Source organism: Nycticebus coucang, chromosome 17, assembly GCF_027406575.1.
Source record: "Nycticebus coucang isolate mNycCou1 chromosome 17, mNycCou1.pri, whole genome shotgun sequence".
In the NCBI taxonomy this organism is placed as follows: domain Eukaryota; kingdom Metazoa; phylum Chordata; class Mammalia; order Primates; family Lorisidae; genus Nycticebus; species Nycticebus coucang.
Window position 1 is genome coordinate 50,666,707 of NC_069796.1, and position 17,418 is coordinate 50,684,124.

At 50.1% G+C, this 17,418-nt stretch overlaps 1 protein-coding gene across 3 annotated transcripts in view; it reads left to right on the forward strand.

The window, feature by feature from the left end:
* The first annotated feature begins 8,292 nt into the window (after positions 1–8,292).
* Positions 8,293–17,418, forward strand: part of SYNPO (synaptopodin) — a 55,082-nt gene continuing 45,956 nt past the window's right edge. For all 3 annotated transcript variants that reach the window (XR_008375270.1, XM_053567156.1, XM_053567155.1), the window contains exon 1: positions 8,293–8,359. The gene's annotated coding sequence lies outside the window, so the exon portion shown is untranslated. The remainder of the gene's footprint in view (positions 8,360–17,418) is intronic.

Here is a 17,418-nt window from a genome sequence, read left to right on the forward strand (position 1 = left end):
ACCCTTCCCCTCATTGACCCATGGCCTGAGGGACAGAGCACACTCTTGGGCAGTAAAGGCTTGACCCTGCTGTTGACAGGGACAGAGGAACTTGTGTTGGAGTGACTGTGGTTTGTTTGCCCAAATCACACTCTCTCAGGATAGAAAAGGGCTTTTGAAAGCATCTGTTCTAACATTTCCTCCCACCACTGCTCACATCGCATGGGAATCTGAAACTGGTTTCCAGTGATGGGGTGCTCACTACCTACCAAGGTATCTCTTTCCATCATTGGGCAGCTTTGACTAGTAGAAAGCTCTTCCTTAGAGTCAATAGAAATCTACCTTCCTGCAGTGTCTCTTCAGACTCATTTCTGCCTTCTGAACAATGCATTCCCCATCTGCCCCAAGACAAGTATTCAGAGATTTGTCAGCTGTGATGATAACCCACTGGAAACCCAATTCTTTGGATTGTGCCTCTTATGGTCTGGTCTCTGGCTTCCTCATTTACAGGGAAAGGGGCTGGAGACCCTAGCATTGGGTCATATCTGGGGTGACCCAATAGTCACATAGCTGGGGTGAACCTGCCATGTGTACTATCTTCAGGCAGGAAGAAAGAAAGAGGTTGGTCATTGGAACTCTGGGAGTTGCAGTCAGGACAGAACCAGGACAGGAAGGGAAGTTCCTTTCTCATGGGTGTTCAGTCTGTAGGAATTGCAGGAGGAAGCCTGGAGACCTGGATTCTGTTCCCCACATAGTACCTAATTTGCTGTGAGACTTTAGGGAGTCTCCTCTCTTTTCTGGGCCCTACCTATATTTTACATACTGTGAGTGGCTTGGCCTATTTCTATAGTAAAAACATTTATGCCTGTTCTGGTTGGTCAGTGCTGGCTGGAATGCTGAGGCAGTGTCTGGGCATGGAGAGAACATGGGCAGTATGTGCCCAGTGGACTGATGATCTGGCAGCTGTGTAGGTACCTGTCATGGTCTTGGGGGACTAACAGCTCTGGCAGCATGTGACTCTGGAATGACAAAACACCACAAAATGAGGTGGTCAGTGAAGTCAGATATGGGGGAGGGATATCCCTGCCAGGTACAGGGGGCTGCCCTGCATGGCTATGCTGACCTTGACACTGTCCTTCTCCAGCCTGCAGACAGTCAGACGTGTATTAGCTCCTGTCCTGCCACCCAGATGGACAGAGGATAGAGGTACTCTGTGTGACCCAGTGCACCGGCCAGGATTCATGCTTGAAGGGGGTATGGAGGGTAGCAGGGCAGGCTAGTTGGGTGGGGCTGGGCGATTGCAGATGGCACTTCGCTGCCAGAGGGAGCATCATTAGGGAACAGAGACTCAGGACAGAGCTGTGCTTTGGCTGCTGCAGAAAGGGGCTTTCTCCCATCTCTACCTTGCAGGGCCAGGAGGCTAGAAGAGGGGAAAGCCCAGGCTCTGAGTCATTTTGAATCCACAAGCTGGGCAGAATCCCTGAAAGTCCACCAGTCTTTCCCTCAACCTGCAGATAGGCTTTCCTGACAGATGACCAAAGAATGGGTCTCATTACCTCCCTTGCCTCACTTTGTCCCTGGACCTGCTCTATCTCACTGTCTGGCCTTTGTCAAGTCCTCTTTCTTCTCTGAGCCTCTGTTTCCCCAACTGGAGGAGGAAGAATCTGTATGGACCAGGAGTGTCCAACCTGCAGCCTGTGGGCTGCATGCTGATTTTGTGAGGACTTTTCTTGCTTATCTGTGGTGGTAGATATTATGAAAAGTATGCATGAACACTTTTTTAGCTAATCAGCTTTTGTTAGTGTTTGCATATTTAATGTGTGGCCCAAGACAACTCTTCTTCCAATATGCGACAGAGAAAAAAAGAATTGGCCATCCCTGGGATGGTCACTAAAAGCCCTCCCAGGTCTCACATTTGAAGACTCCAAGTTCTCCATCAGCCTCAATATGCTCTTACAGTTTACAGAGCATTTTCCCATTGACTCTTGAATTTATCGCTCAACAACCTGGTGAGTGGGCATGGGAGCAGTACCCCTCCAATTATTTACTTATTTATTTTGTTTGTATTTATTTATGTATTTATTTTGAGACAGAGTCTCAAGCTGTCACCCTGGGTAGAGTGCCACGGCATCACAGCTCACAGTAACCTCAAACTCTTGGGCTTAAGTGATTCTCTTGTCTCAGCTTCCCAAGTAGCTGGGACTATAGGCGTCCACCACAATGGCCAGCTATTTTTTTGTTGCAGTTGTCATCGTTATTTAGCAGGCCCGAGCTGGGTTCAAACCCACCAGCTTCAGTGTATGTGGCTGGAACCCTAACCGCTGAGCTATGGGTGCCGAGCCTTTATTTATTTAGTTTGAAACTGGGTCTTACTCTGTTGCCCAGGCTAGAGTGCAGTGGCACGATCATAGCTTACTGTAGTCCCATACTTCTGGGCTCCAGTGATCTTCTCACCTCAGCCTCCAGAGTAGCTAGAACTATAGGTGTGCATCACCACACTGGGCTAGTTTTTTAATTTTTTTTTTAATAGAGACAGGGTCTCTTGCTTAGGCTGGTCTTGAACTCCTGGCCTGAAGAAATCCTCCTCTCACCTTGGCCTACCACACCTGGCCCTTCAATTTTTTTCAGGTGACAAAATCAAAGATCAGAGAGAGAGAAAGTCTCTTTGAAGTTCACACAGCAAGGTAGTCATTGAGTGGGGACTCCTGCTGCTGTATTCAGACCTCCACTCACTGCCCCAGAAGTTTGCAAGGAGCTTCTGGGGGGTCCCAGATGCTGTGGAGGAGCACAGTGTGGAGGAGGGGGATGGGTGGGAGCAGGCACAATTGCTTCATTGCCTGTTTCTATAGGGATTTCCATGTAAGATGTATTTTGAGGAAAAAATACGTACATCTAAAAAATGTGAAAGCCCTATGCCACTGGTAGGACTTCTCATGTGGAAGCTGAGTCAGACCCTCTTGTGAACGGTACAGGCTCTGGGTTGGATTAAGTAAGAACTTCATGTGTCTAATAAAAATGAAGGGGATTTGCGCCTTTTAGATCAGAGATACTTAGTACAGGACAGCACTTCAGTGAAGGATGGAAAACTTCAAAACATGTAGAAGCACAAAGTATGAAAATCTCAGCCTTGCAAAGTGTTAGAGCTGGAAGGATCTTTAGAAACCATCTGGCCCATCCCTCTCTCTCTACCCTTTACTGAAGGGAAGATGAGGCCCAGAGAGGAGAGGAGATTTGGTCTAGGTCACACAGCATCAGTGACAGAGATAGGACTAGAACTTGCGTCACCTGACCTCCCTGACAGTTTAGGCACAGGCCACTTTCTGGAGAGGCAATAAGGTGTGGGTGATGGGAGGGGGAAGGAAAAGAAAGGGTGGGGGCCTGGGGACAGACAAGAGGTATGTGGGGCCCAGCCACCCACTGATAAGAGGCCCACAATACCATTCCAAGGGGATATTTTATCAAGATGTAATTTTTCCCGTTGCAGACACTATTTTCTTTCTCATGCAGACTGTGCTGGCCTTCGTGATAAGGCGCCTAGACATGTTCATACTGAGGCAGCCAAAACATGAGGCAGGAGGAAAAAAATTCCCGTCGTAGCCTCCCCCCATGTTAGCCCACTCCCCCCTCATTTCCTCTCATTCTCTCCAAGTTCTCATGCCCCCCACCCCCAGCTGGCTGGCCCCTTCCTGCCTTCCCGTAAGTCAGCCCAAAGGAGCCAGGAAGGTATGTGGCCAGGGGAGGTCAAAGGAGAGAAGCATGGAGGGGCCTCCCCTGGGAAAATAGGCCCAGGCCACAGGCTCTCCCATGAGGGTGCAAGGGCAGGCAGGTGGGGGCGGGGCCTGGTGTTTGTGGCCTTGCCCCTGGAGCCTTCTCCCCCAGCCCACAGTCTCTGCAGCAGAGCACAGAGCTTGCTCTGGTTTGGGAGTTTAAGCTGAAGGTGATTAGAGCCTCCCCTAACCACAGATTTTCTACTTCCTGACCTCCTAGGCCAGGGCTTGATAGTGATTCTTAGGGGAGAGGCCTGTCTAGCCTACTTCCATATAAAGGCCCCCAGACTAAAGAGATCTGGCCAGGGAGGAGATCTGGGATCCTGGCCTAACAAATCCACCAGTCACTTACTGTTGGATTAGTCCCTTCTGCTCTCTAAGCTCTTTAAGCTCTCCAGGTCTTAGTTTCCCCATCTGCCCATGAAGGGGGCTGGACTCAGATATCCTGGCCTTGAAATTCTATCTCTGGCTTTTTCAGAAGAGGATAGTACTTGATGAGTGGACGGCATGCCCCCCATGTATCAGTACCCCACCCCTGTCTGCTCAGGAAGCCCACCCGGCCCTCCACATCTGGATGGAATTTACCCCCCGCCCTAAGGCAACTCAATTACTAGTGATCTGATCAGGATGGCTCATGTGTCAGAGGGGGCCCTGGTGAAGGTTGCTCTGCCACAGATGAGGGTTCCTGGGCCTGCGATTCCCCCCCCACCACCACCACCCAGGGTACCTTCCTGAGGTCCCTGGGGAGATGTGGTCCAATGAACAGGGTCGTGCTGAGCAAGGGGAGGGGACACAGAGGGGCTGCCCCCTCTGGCATTGACTTAGGCTTCCCATTCAAATTCCTGAATAAGGCCATGGATGCTGGAGGGTTAGGGAAGATGGTGTGCACATTTTACAACTCCTGACCACCAAGCGCCCCGCCAACAGAGTCTGCGAGGGTGGTACCCTCCTAACTTCTTGAATTATGAACTGGAGCAGGGGAGCCTGGATGGTAAGGCTGGTGTGAGAGTCAGGGTTCGGGCACCTAGTGCTGTGTCTTGGTATGCCGTTCTCGGGAATCGGGATAATCCTGCTGCCTTCCTGTGGCTTCAGCCAATCTGGACAGTGAGTTCAGGGCCTTCCTGTTTCTTTAAATGTCCACTTGATGCCTCTTACTCTACACCCTTTGCTTTCTTGGGCATTGCCCCGTCTTGCTGCCTCCCACCCTTTCCTGTCAGCATACACAGGAGAGTCACTGAGCCCAGTATTTCTGAGCCAGAGCGGGCTGGGCTGATTTGGTGTCCATATTAGTTTGGGAACAATATAGTGACTTCCTAGGAGGGAAAGACCATCAGATTACCTACAGAAGGGTGAACTGGCCAGGATCAGAAACAGAGGGGGTCAAAACCCTCATGTTAGTCAGCGGTGGAAACCCACATATATGCATCCACTGCCCTCCAGGCAGCATCATGGTCATGGGCTCTGTGAATGCTGAGCAGAGCCTCCCAAGCTGTGGAAACACACACGCACACATGTGCTCAGACACACGCTCCCTCTTTCCCCCTGAGAGTCTCATCAGGGCCACTATGGTGTTCAATTCAGCCAACAGTCACTGATGCCAGTTCAGAACAAGTTACTCTGCCTGGCACTGCTGCAGGGAGGGAGGGAAGTCTGAGGCTGAGTCTCGCTCTTCTGAGGGCTCATACTGTCACTGACCCCAGAGCCAGTCTGATCAGCAGGTAAGAGCCCAGACTGGAGCCAGCAGGCCACATGTGGGTATAGGCTCTGCCCCTGACAGCCTGGGGATTTTAGGCAAACGGTTCAGTATCCCTCCCCACCTCACATGGTTGTCAAGAATGAGCATAGAGCATAGAAGCACAGAGAAAGTGCTTCACGAATGGCAGTTTTATTCTTATTTTGTGAAATAATTAACATCCAGACAGTAACTTCTCACCTGCCTGGAAAACTTCCTAATGCAGAACCCAGTCCAGAACTCCTAGGAAGCGCCTCTTCTTCTTCGTCTTCTTCTTCATCTTCTTTTTTTTTTTGAGGCAGAGTCTCACTTTATTGCCCTTGGTAGAGTGCCATGGCGTCACAGCTCACAGCAACCTATAACTCTTGGGCTCAAGCGATTCTCTTGCCTCAGCCTCCTAAGTAGCTGGGACTGCAGGTGCTCACAACGCCTGGCTATTTTTAGAGGTGGGGTCTCGCTCTAGCCCAGGCTGGTCTTGAACTCATGAGCTCAGGCAATCTGCCCACCTTGGCCTCCCAAAGTGCTGGGATTACAGGCATGAGCCACCATGCAGGGCCTGGAAGCTCCTCTTCTAAAAAGGCCTCTGAGCTGTTACCAACGGAGAGTTCCACATCTGTGCACCAAAACTCTCATCGGTGAGCTGGCGGGGAAGTGGAAGGTGATGCTGCTGGTGGCAGGAGGAGGCTGGTGGCAGGAGGAGGGCTCCCCAGAAGCCCAAGGGGGCGTCCAGCATGGGTAGAAGGTCTGGGGCTTAGGTAGGGAGGAAGGGGCAGCCGGGGGAGCCGGGCTCACAGGGCTCTTGAATCCCCTCTCACCCCCTGTATGGCTTGGGGCACCCGTGTCAGTCTGCAGTGGGGTGTGGAGACAGAAGGGCTTTTTCAGAAGCTGACTCTGGCTGCAGGTGCAGGTTTTACCGGGCCACCTGTAGGCAAGGAGGCCCGTCAGGGCCTGTCAGAATCCAAACAGGGTTTAATGCCAGTTTCCATTCACAACAAAAAATTCCAGACAGGGAAATCACCACCTACTGAGTGAAGCCCCTTTCTCATCCTTCGTGCCATGTGATCTTCACAGTTCAACGAAACAGTTGTCTCTACTTCACAGGGGAAAAACTTTGCGCTTAGAGAAGGGACCTCACACAGCTTGCTAGTGGCAGGGTGAGGAAAAGAACTCAGATGTCCTGCTCCAGTATCAACACTTCTTTTTCAGGGAGAATTTGGGGGTGACTGCCTGCCAGGGCCGGGAGAGTGACTATTAATAGATGCAAAGACATTCAGTGGTATGTGGTGCTGGGCAGTCTTGGGACCAGGGCTGGGGCCATGTCATGAACAAGCCCCCAGACAGTTACACATGCTGGGTCTGAAATCAGGGAATCTTGGTTGGAGAGCAGCCTCGCCACTTACCAACAGCGTGGCCTGGGGAAGTATCTTAACCTCTCTGATGGGGACAGCTGTGGTCCCTATGCAAGGCATACTGGTGAAGAAGCCCTGAGAGATGTCGGTGAAGATGGAGGTGCTTTCTGAACCATGAGCATGGGGAGGATGTGGGCTGTCCCTGTTGCAGCACTGGTGCTAGGCATGGCATGGTCATGGCAGCACATGGTTGCATTGTGCTAACCACCTAACCAAATGGAAGGTTTGGCAGCTACTGAATTCTAACAGGAGAGGGTAGCTGAAGCTACCTTTGGAGAATGAGCAAACACCTGTGCAGACCAGGAGGCAGGAGCTCTGACTGAAGGCAGCTAGGGTCAGCTCAGCAGCAGAGCTGTGCCAACAAGCACAGGCTAAGAAGATCCAAGTTCAATGTTCTGTTCTGCTGTCCCCTTGCTGTGTGACTTTGGCCAAGGCCTACCCCTATCTGGACCTCTGTTTTTGTTCCCAGAGGCCAGATGGAGGGCATAAGGTGACTGGGAGCTGAGCTGTCAGGGAGGGAGGCTCCTGCACCTGAGGTCTCCAGGCCTGTTGGGATCTGCCAGCCTGAAGGGGATTTCCTGGGGCCGACCCAGTTCCCAGCCCTGCTGACGTCACCCCTGGATGGGTGCCCAGAGTTGGGGGGGTTCCCAGAGCAGCGCTCCAGGGGGAAAGGCAGGCGGGCACTCTCCCAGCCCATACGCTGGCCCTCCCCTAGGGCCCCTGGGGTCTCCCCATCCCCACCCCCAGGTGAGGAAGTGGGGGATCTCTCCCGTTGAAAGAAGAAGGCACTGACTGTTGGCCCAAGATACTGATTTGCTGTGTGACCTCAGGCAAGTCCCTTCCCCTCTCTGGGCCTTGGCCCCCTGTCTCTGCAATGAGGAGAGATTTCCAAGCTTTTTGGAACTCTAACACTCTGGAATCTGACTGGGAGTTGGGGGTCCTGGGAAAGGGGTAGAGGGTTGATTCCAGGGACTTGCTCCCCACAGAAGCTGTGGGAAGCAGGGGTGTGCCATAGGAGAAAAGCAGCCCCAAGTCCTCCAGGTGGCTCCAAGAGGGAGCAAGGCAAGACTGGGGTTTTAGAAACATATTTATTGTTAAGTGTCCTGTGTCACTAGGGGCTTTTTCTTTGGGTTTTGAAATGCTCCAGAAGCCAGCACTCTGCATGTGTACGTTTGCAGAGCAGAATATGGGCTGTATTTATTCATCCTTTAGCCTGAGCCCTTAAAAATATAGACGGCTAATGTCTTCAGCATGTATGAAATATCCCATATGCTCGGAAACAAAAGGGGCTCTGTTATTAAAGTTTCGTTTCCACACGCCCCCTCCCCTCCCTCCCGCCCGCCCCCCTGACACCCTGCCCTCCTCCCATCCCACTCAGCCTGCTCCAGACAGAGTGAGAGTGAGGCGGCAGCAGTGGACGGGGCCCGGGCACAGCTGGTCCCTGTGCCAGTGGCTGTGGTGTCCGGCTCCAGGTGAGGGGGCAACTTCAGGGAGAGAGAGCGAGGTCTTCCAGGGGAGAGGGGCCTTAGGGTCCCTGGGATGGCCAGAGGGAGAGTGGAGGCAGAGGTGGCCCTTCTTGCGGGTGCCTGTGGGGCCGGGGCCCTGGCAGGGCCCTGCTGTCTGGGACGGAAATGCCCGCTCTGCTGCTAACTGAAACCACATGTGTCTCCCAGGCAGCGAGGCAGAGACGCTGCCAAGCCTGGGGCTTGGGACTGGGGGAGGAAAGTTGCAGACTGGCCCCGTCATGTGTCCTGGTGGGTGAGGGGCGGCATAGGAGGGCTCAGGGTCACTTGCATTTGTACAAATGAGAGTGTATCAAAGAGTGTGAGTGAATGTCTGAGTTCTGCATGTGTGCATGTTGGGAGAATGAGTGTGTGTCTGTATCTCTGCCTGAGCCCGTCTGCAGATCAGAGTGTCCCTGTTCACAGGGCTCGAGTGGTCTCCCTTTTGTCCTCCTGTGGCCTGAGCCCTGGGGAGACTCCTATCTGTTGCCCAGAGCTTGGGGCCTGCTGGCTGCCTCCTGGGAGGGTCCGGTGGGTGGAGAGACACCCCAGGTGAGTGGATGATGGTCCTCACTGAGCACCCCGTGGCCTCCATCCTCCTCTGCTCCTTCTCCTCCCATATCTGTTTTCATCTTTTTAGAGTAGTCACCTCCAGGAGTTTGGCATTATCACTGTAGCCCTGGAATGTGAGCAAACCTAGGCCGAGTGAGGGAACAGCTTGCCTGTGGCCATCATAGAGATGGCAGTGGGCCTATCCAGTCCCATCCAGGGGGCTTACTGTGGATGGTGGGCAGCTCTCCTCCCACCTCCAGGCCTCAGTTTCCCTATCCATACAGTGGCAAGGTTGGGCCAAGATAGTGTTTCCCCAAGTGAGGTGTGCATACTTCTGGCAGTTCATGGGATGGTGCCACGTGGATAGCCAGCTTGTGTGTTGGTTTTACCTCCCTTAGGGAAAGATGTATAAATAGCATATCAACCAGTGAGTAGGTATAAATAAAAGTGTAGTTGACCCAAAGGAATGAAAACTGGGGACCAATAAAACACCCTGGGTCCTGTCTGTTTTGGCAGTGGGCTTCCACCATTTTAAATGCTTAAAAGTGTGTTAATTCTGGCTGTCTAGGGCCTGAAGATGTGATCTACTGTATAGACCATCTTTTGGGCTCCACAAACCAGCAGCCCTATAATTTTGTGGTTACAGAGTGGGAAGCCCAGTTGCCACCTTTGGGTGTGTGTGTGTGTGTGTGTGTGTGTGCACTGTGTGTGCCTCGTGGGAGGATGGAACAAGCAGAATTGGGGAAAAGATCAGCCCAGCCCAGGTGAGGGCAGGATGCCCAAGGTCAAAGGCAGGGAGTTTGGGAAAGAGATTTGTCCCCTGACTAACATTCTCAAGTGCTTTGTCCAGCCTCAGGCTTGCTTTGAATCACCGGAGTAGGGGTGTAGGCAAGAGGCCACCCTGGCCTTGGCCTTTCCTGTCATTCAGTCCTGACACTGGCCATTTGGCTGCATGGTATCTTCCAGCCTGGGACTGATCCAGGAGGGGTACCCTGAAAGGATACAAGGGCTTGGGTGGTATCCCTTTGGCAGAGCTCCCCAGTAACTTCTCCAGACTGGACTGGTAAAGGACATCCACCCTTGCCCTCCTCTCTTCCTGTGGGGTTTGCTATTGCTATTATTACCTGTGATGATAATTGCTTGAATGTGGATATTCCTTGGTGATTTGTCTTATCACCACTCTCTAGGGAAGCCTGACCCTGCTCTGTTGCAAGAAGTGCAACTTCCAGGATTATTCTTCCTTGTCTCAGCCCTCAAAAGGCAAAGGGTACCAAGCTTTGGCTCAAAAATGTGTACAATGTCCTGGGTGGGGATGAATTCATGGCCCCTTCTTCGGGAGGCAGCAGGTGCAGAGGAAGAAGGCCAGGGGTGGGTCCATTTGAGCCCTGATGCTAACTTGCTGTGTGACCTTAGGTGAGATCCTTGCCTTCTCTGGCCCTCCTTTTCTCTACTTGCAAGAGCTCATCCTTGTTGAGGCTGAAGTGATTCTCTATCTTTGCCCTACAGAACGGTGCAACATCGTTCTTCTAGGAGGTTCTTGTTCCTACAGAAATGTGCCTTTCCTATGGGGACGCACCCTGTGAGTGTAGGTGTTGGGCTCCCTGCAGCAGGGTAGGCCACAGAGACTCATCCATATTCTTTGTGTCTAGGTTCTCTTGAGGCCTGAGCCAGCTGTTTCAAACCCTGGGAAAGCAATTGGCCAGAGGCAGGGGCACAGTTCCTGCCTGCAGAACTCGTCTCATTCTACCTGGCTTCAGTGGCCTTATGGGTCCTGCTGAACCACTAGCAGCTACACCCAAGGCCAAGGGCAAACAGAGACCTGCTTTATGATACGCAAGGCAGCTATATGGGCATCATTATAGACAGGGCTGCCTGACCTGGGGGTGGGAGGTGGCACATGAACTTAAAGAGCTACTCTTTCCCAAAGAAGCATTCTCATTTAGAAATGAAACTATTCACATAACCACAGTCTGCATAAGCAATCTTGGGATGGAGGCAGAGGATTCTAGTTAAATTTGGCTTACCCACTGACAGTGATGCCCTGGTCTCCCTGCTTCCTTAAATTTCTTCTTCTTGGGTTTGGTAGAGGCTGAGTATGGAAGTAGTGATAAAACAGTTTACCGATGGAGTCACATTCAGGTCTATTTGTGACAATATTAACTTTAGGCAAGGGAAAACTAAACTTTGCTGTCAAGTTAGGAAAAAAGAAAAAGAAGAAAAGAAGTCAGGTGAACCCTTGCGCTGCTCCTGTAGCAGCTGTGGGAACTTGGCAGATCGGTGTGTCTCTTCAGCTCTACTTCCAGATCTGTAAAATGGGTTGTCATGAAGATTCACATGGTGTTAGTACAGAAGCCTAGCACACACTTCAGCTGGCACTGGGGAAATTGTAGTTCAAAGATATTGGGCCTGCCAGTCACTCTGCTGACTTAAAGGATAGGGGTGTCACTGTCTGCCCTTTTCATAGGGGAGACAAGGCAATGAGTGATGTGCCCTGAGATGAGAAGAGAACCAATCCTTTCCCTGGCCTGGGTTCCAGTCTCACCCTGGTCCACTGGCTCTGTCATATTACTTAACCCCTCTGGGTCTCAGTTTCCCTATCTATAGAAGAGGCAGGAATAGTCCCTACCTCACAGGGCAGCTGTGAAGGTTACATAAGCCAACCCTAAACTTCTGGCACATAACAGGTGCACAATGGACATACTCTACCTGAATGGAAATTGAGGCACCTTTGCCCTTCATACTGCTCCCATTTAATACTCCCTCTAGTCCCCAGCAGGACCACACCCTTTGTGAGTAGTCAGGACAGGTGACCAGAAGCCCTGGGGTCCCAGGTGAGGCTCCCCTCCGGGGGCTAGTCTCAAATCTTGCCATAAACGCTACCAAAACACCTCCTAGAATTTTCTGCCTAGGAATGATCACCCCCCTGGGATGGGGGGTGATCATTACCCTTTTCTTCGTTAGCACTGACAGCAAGAACAGTCAATGGTTTTGTACCTGAAGAGTATTTAGAGAAATGAGGGAAGTCAGGAAACTGAGCCCAGAGAGGGGAAGGGGCCTGTGTGTGGGCCACATGGCAGGAGGCAGCGGCTGGAGGGGTGGAGACCAGACACTGGAAAATCCTGCAGGGAGGAGGAAGAGGAAGGCCCCCAGTGCCTGCCCTGGCAGGGCCTCCCTTCAGCTGCATTGGAAGCAGGAATGAGTTAAAGGGGAGCCGGAAAGGAGAGGAAGAAAGCAAACAGGAGAAAGCCTGGAGCTCTGGGCTTGCTGGGGTTGTTTGGTCTGGCCCAGCCACCTCCTGGGCCACTCCCAGCAGCTCTGCAGACGGGCTCCAGCACCCCCACGACATGCATGCATGTGTGCACACACAGAGATACACACGCTGACAGGGGCACACGCATACACAGTGACACAGACAAACACACACACAGATACTGATGCAAACACAGCTACACACAGTCCTATAGACAAACAAACACATGCAGACAGATACACAATGAGACATATGCACAGATATATATGTATGTATATATGTATGTACGGAGACATACATGCGTACACACACAGAGGGACACAGACAGATATACACATGGACACATACAGACATATATACAAGGAGACACTAGAGATTAACAGACACACACAGAAGAGATAATATACACATGTGCACACACAGATAAAGACACAGATACATAAAAGACACACATAAGGGCACACAGATACACACATACACACACAGACTCATGCACACATGCACATATACACACAGATACACACCCAAATAAATATACACAATGTACACATGTACATACACACACATGCACAGACACACAGCCGGGATGGAGGCAGGTGCTGGGATGATAAGTCTCTGAAGCTCCTTCTAGCTCAACCTCCTCCGTCCCCTCTGCCCCAACAACTCACTCTGGCTCGACCACCTCACCGCAGTAACACATCTACCATGTACTGAGCACCAACCGTGAGCCCGGCTCTGTTCTAAGCTCTTTGCTTATCTTGTTTAATCCTCACAACCACCCTATGAGGTGGGTTAGCATGGGTCATTAGCATGGGTTTGCAGATGGGGAAACTGAGGCTCAGAGAGGGGCAGTAACTCACCAGGGGTCGCATGGCTCGTGTGCTGGCTACTCCACAGTAGGCCTCTGGAGTGCAGAGCCCACTGCTGGCCACTCCTCCACACTGCCTGTGAGGGCACGAGGCTCTCACTCTGTTCCGGGCACTGGGGTCAGCTCTTCTACCTCCACTATTGCCATCAAGGAGGGAAAGTGACCTGCTCACAGCCACAGGAGGTGAGAGGACCTGGGCTGATGTCTGAGTGTGTGGAGGCCCAGTTGCAGCAAAGAGGAGAAGTGGGGACTGGGGGCTGGCTGGACCGTCAACTCTGCAGGGTTCCAGCTTCCATGGCCTCCACTCCAAGCCTGCATTTCTGTTCCTCAGACCTTACCTGTTCAGTACCTCTCACCTTTGCACTGTTCCTCCACCAGCCATTGCCCAAACAAGTATATCCCGAACTTTTAAAATAATAGTTTTGGGTAACTGTTGACAAAACATGTTTCCCTCCCATTATTTTATTTAATCCTATGTGTGTGGTAGGAAGAGGAGTTATCTTCTTTTGATAGGTTGCATCTTGGCTCTGCCCTTTTCTGAGAGTCCTTGCTTGCTTGGGGCCAAACTAATTTAGATACCAGGTCCTCCACAGGGCTCAAAATGTCAACTGCACAGATATATAGGATATTTTTAATAAGGCAGAAAAGTAGCAGTTGTATAGTGATGTTTCTGTGGACCACATGCATAATAAGATCCAACAGGGATGTAGTTATTGAAAGAAAAAAATAGCTAATCTGATGTTAGGCTTCATTAATAAAGGTAGAATGCCAAGAATGAGGGGGGTGATGGTCTTGTCATGCTCTGTCTGGTTTTCTTGTAGGGTTATGGTCAGTTGACTTTTAAGAACCTGCCAGAGTGGGCCGACAGAGGAGGAATGTAAACAGTATGGGAAGGCAGCTGAAAATTCTAGTTAAACTTAGCATATTCACCAATAGTGGTCCTTCCTGTAAGGGAAGGCTCAAGGGCATCTATGAGTATTTATGACATTCCATTGGGTTGAATGGAAATTGAGGAAGGAAAAAGAGTATGTGATGGGTAAGTGAGGATTAATGGAGAACACCAAGCAAGGGTAGATGGCCGTATTACCTAGTGTTGGTGCTGATAGCTATCAAAGACCATTCCTTCTAGTGCCTCCCTCACATCCAGTTTTTGGACTCCCTCCAGAGAAGCCTGCTGAGGAGTTTCCTGGGCTCTACTTGTTCACCACTAGTGACAGGGAGCTCAGTACCTATTAAGGTATGTGGTAATCCAAGGAAATCATTCAGTGCAGTGCCAGAGAGTCTAGGGTAGCTGATCGTTATTGAGTACTTTCCTGGGCCAGACACATATAAATCCATACTACAGCCACAGGAGGTAGGTACTACAGTACCTACAGATGAGGAAACTGAGGGACAGAGAGTCATGTAACTTATCCAAGATCTCACAGCTAGCAAGTGGCAGAATGCAGAATACATTTGAAGCACGGGAGTCTGGCAATAGAGAATTTCAAATGTCTGTCAGAATGTAATGTGAGCTCATAAGTAATTTTAAATTTTCTAGCATCTACACTAAAAAAGTAAAACAAAAAAAATGGAAAAAAAGAAACCCGTGAAATCAATTTCAATAATGCATTTACTTAAACTCCAAATAGCGTCATTTTAACATGTAATAAATGTAAAAAAAAAAAAAAAAAGTTGTTAATGAGACATTTTACATTCTTTTTTTGGTACTAAGTCTTGGAAATCTGGTGTGTATTCTTTATTTACAGCACATCTCAATTTGGCCTAGCCACATTTCAAGTGCTTGAAAGTGGCTAGTTGCTACAGTGCTGGACAGCACGCTTCTACACTATCCTCCCTTTCAAACTTGAAAGGGGTTAAGTGCATGGGTAGAATCAATAAATGATTATTTTTGTCATTGGTGATTGTCGGTGGTAGTCCAGGCAGAAACCATTGGCATACACTATGCACTGATGTTGCTATCCTAAATCCAAGCCCTCCAAGTTGGCTGAGACAATTTCATGAACATTTGGGCTGTGGGTCCAAAAGAGTCTACTTGACTCTCTGGAATGGGAGGAGAGGCCAGGCTGAAGCTCCTCTACCTCCCAGTCTAGCCAGCTGGGTACCACATGAAGTGAGGCCTCCTTGGGGTCAATAAGCCTATGGCCCATCTCCTCTGCAGTGTGGGGGGCCAGGCCCACATTGCCGGGGGGAGGGCAAGGGCCGCTCGTTCCTACCATTCTTGCATTCTTTAGGCTGGTTAGACTGTTAAACAGAACAAACAAAACCCACCATTCTTTTTTTCCCGCCACAAATTTACTTTCAAACTTAATTGATTTCTTCCTTCTCTTGAATTTACCTCTGTGATTGGTCCTAGTTTTGCCTTTTATAGGTACATACCAGAGTCTGCCTATAAAGAATGTATTCTCTTAATAATGAGGAATTTTTTTGAATACTAACTATAAGCCAGGCTCTATTCTGTGCTTACATGCATGGTCTCATCCAATCACTGTAACCCTGTTAGATGATTTCTATTAATGTCCTGATTAATTGAATATTAGAGGCTGAGTCAGGATTTAAATTCAGACAGTTCCAAGCCAGAGCCCATAACTGTACCATTTTTCTTACCTTGCCTTTTCTTTTTCTCCCCACCCCCCCACTCCCACTGCCTCAGATTTAGATATCCTTTCCTGTCAGTATTAATACACTTTTTTTTTTTTTTTTTGGATAAAACTCTGTGAGTTAAAAAATGGAGCAGGGGCTCAGCGCCCATAGCTCAGTGTCTAGGGTGCCAGCCACATACACCATAGCTGGCAGGTTTGAATCCAGCCTGGGCCTGCCAAACAACAATGACAACTACAACCAAATAAAAAGCTGAGTGTTGTGGTGGGCACCTGTAGTCCCAGCTACTTGGGAGGCTGAGGCAAGAGAATTGCTTAAGCCCAAGAGTTCGAGGTTACTATGAGCTGTGACACCACGGCACTCTACTCAGGGCCACATAGTGAGACTCTGTCTCCAAAAAAAAAGAAAAGTAGAGCAGGAATGAGGGGTCTTGTAGGATCCCCATTCTTGTAGGGTCACTGGACAGCTACGCAGTGTTTGCAAAGGGCCATTGGTTCCCAGACCCACCTGCACACAGGAAGTGGGAACTTCAAGATACACTGATCCCAGGTACTAACACAGAGGTTCTGATTTCATTCATCTAGGGTGTGGCTGGGAATTTGGAACATGTCAATGATACTCAGATGATTCTAATGGTGTGGCCAACTTTGGGAACCATGGTACTAACCCTGAGGAGCACAAGCTCATGTAGCCCTCCCAGCAGCTGTGATGCAGGTGTGTCTAGGGGTCCCACTTTACAGATGAAAAAATGGAGGACCTTGGAGGTAAAGTAATTGACTCAAGTTTAGACAGCCAGGAAACAGAGGTGGTAGGGGTGCCGTAGCCATGGGTTTTAAACAGTGATGTGCTGATAAAAGTTTGACTGGCTGTCTGAATACTATACTATAGATCCTTGATCTATAGTATTCTGCCTGTTTCCAGGGCATAGCTACTCCCCCACCCTGCACCCCCCGGTCCATTTCAAGCCCCTATCTGATGTCCCTGACTGCAGATTTGGGGAATGATGTGTACATTGGCTGAATCAGTATGTCGGCTTCAGCACACGCTGGACCACTTGGCAAGGTGAGCAGGTGGTCCTCTTGGGTGGGAGGTAGATATGGTTAGGAATTTTCTGAGTTTTTAGTCCCAGAACCCCGTCTACAGTTAAAGACTTGAGAACTCCGATGCATGCAACAGATAAAAAGCAGCACGGCTGGGCACGGTGGCTCACACTTGTAATCCCAGCATTTTTGGAGGCTGAGTTAGGAACTCTGCTTGAGGCCAGGAGTTCAAGACCAACCTGGGCAACATAGCAAGACACCGTCTCTAAAAAAAATTGAGAAAAGTTAACCAGGTATCATGGTGGACTCCTGTAGTCTCAGCTGTTTTGGAGGCTGAGGCAAGAGGATGACTTGAGCCCAGGAGTTTGAGGCCATAGTGAGCTATGATTACAGCACTGCACTCTAGCCCAGGCAGCAGAGCAAGACCTGGTCTCAAAAAAAACCCACAAACAAATAAATAAAAAAACCCCTCAAAAGCAGTATGTTATCAGCATAAGTTTATTTTATAAATGTAAACCATAATATCATGTTCTGATAACCCAGCAGGGTGAGGGAGCCCTTGTGAATGTGGGTAGTAGGTGGCAGTGAGCAGCCAGGGGCCTTGTGCTCCCAACCCACACTGATTGTGTGGCCTTGGGCAAGTCTCTCCCCATCAGGCCCTCATTTTCTTGGTGTGGCCATGAGGAGACCAGACTGGGTGCAGGGTATGGTGTTCCAA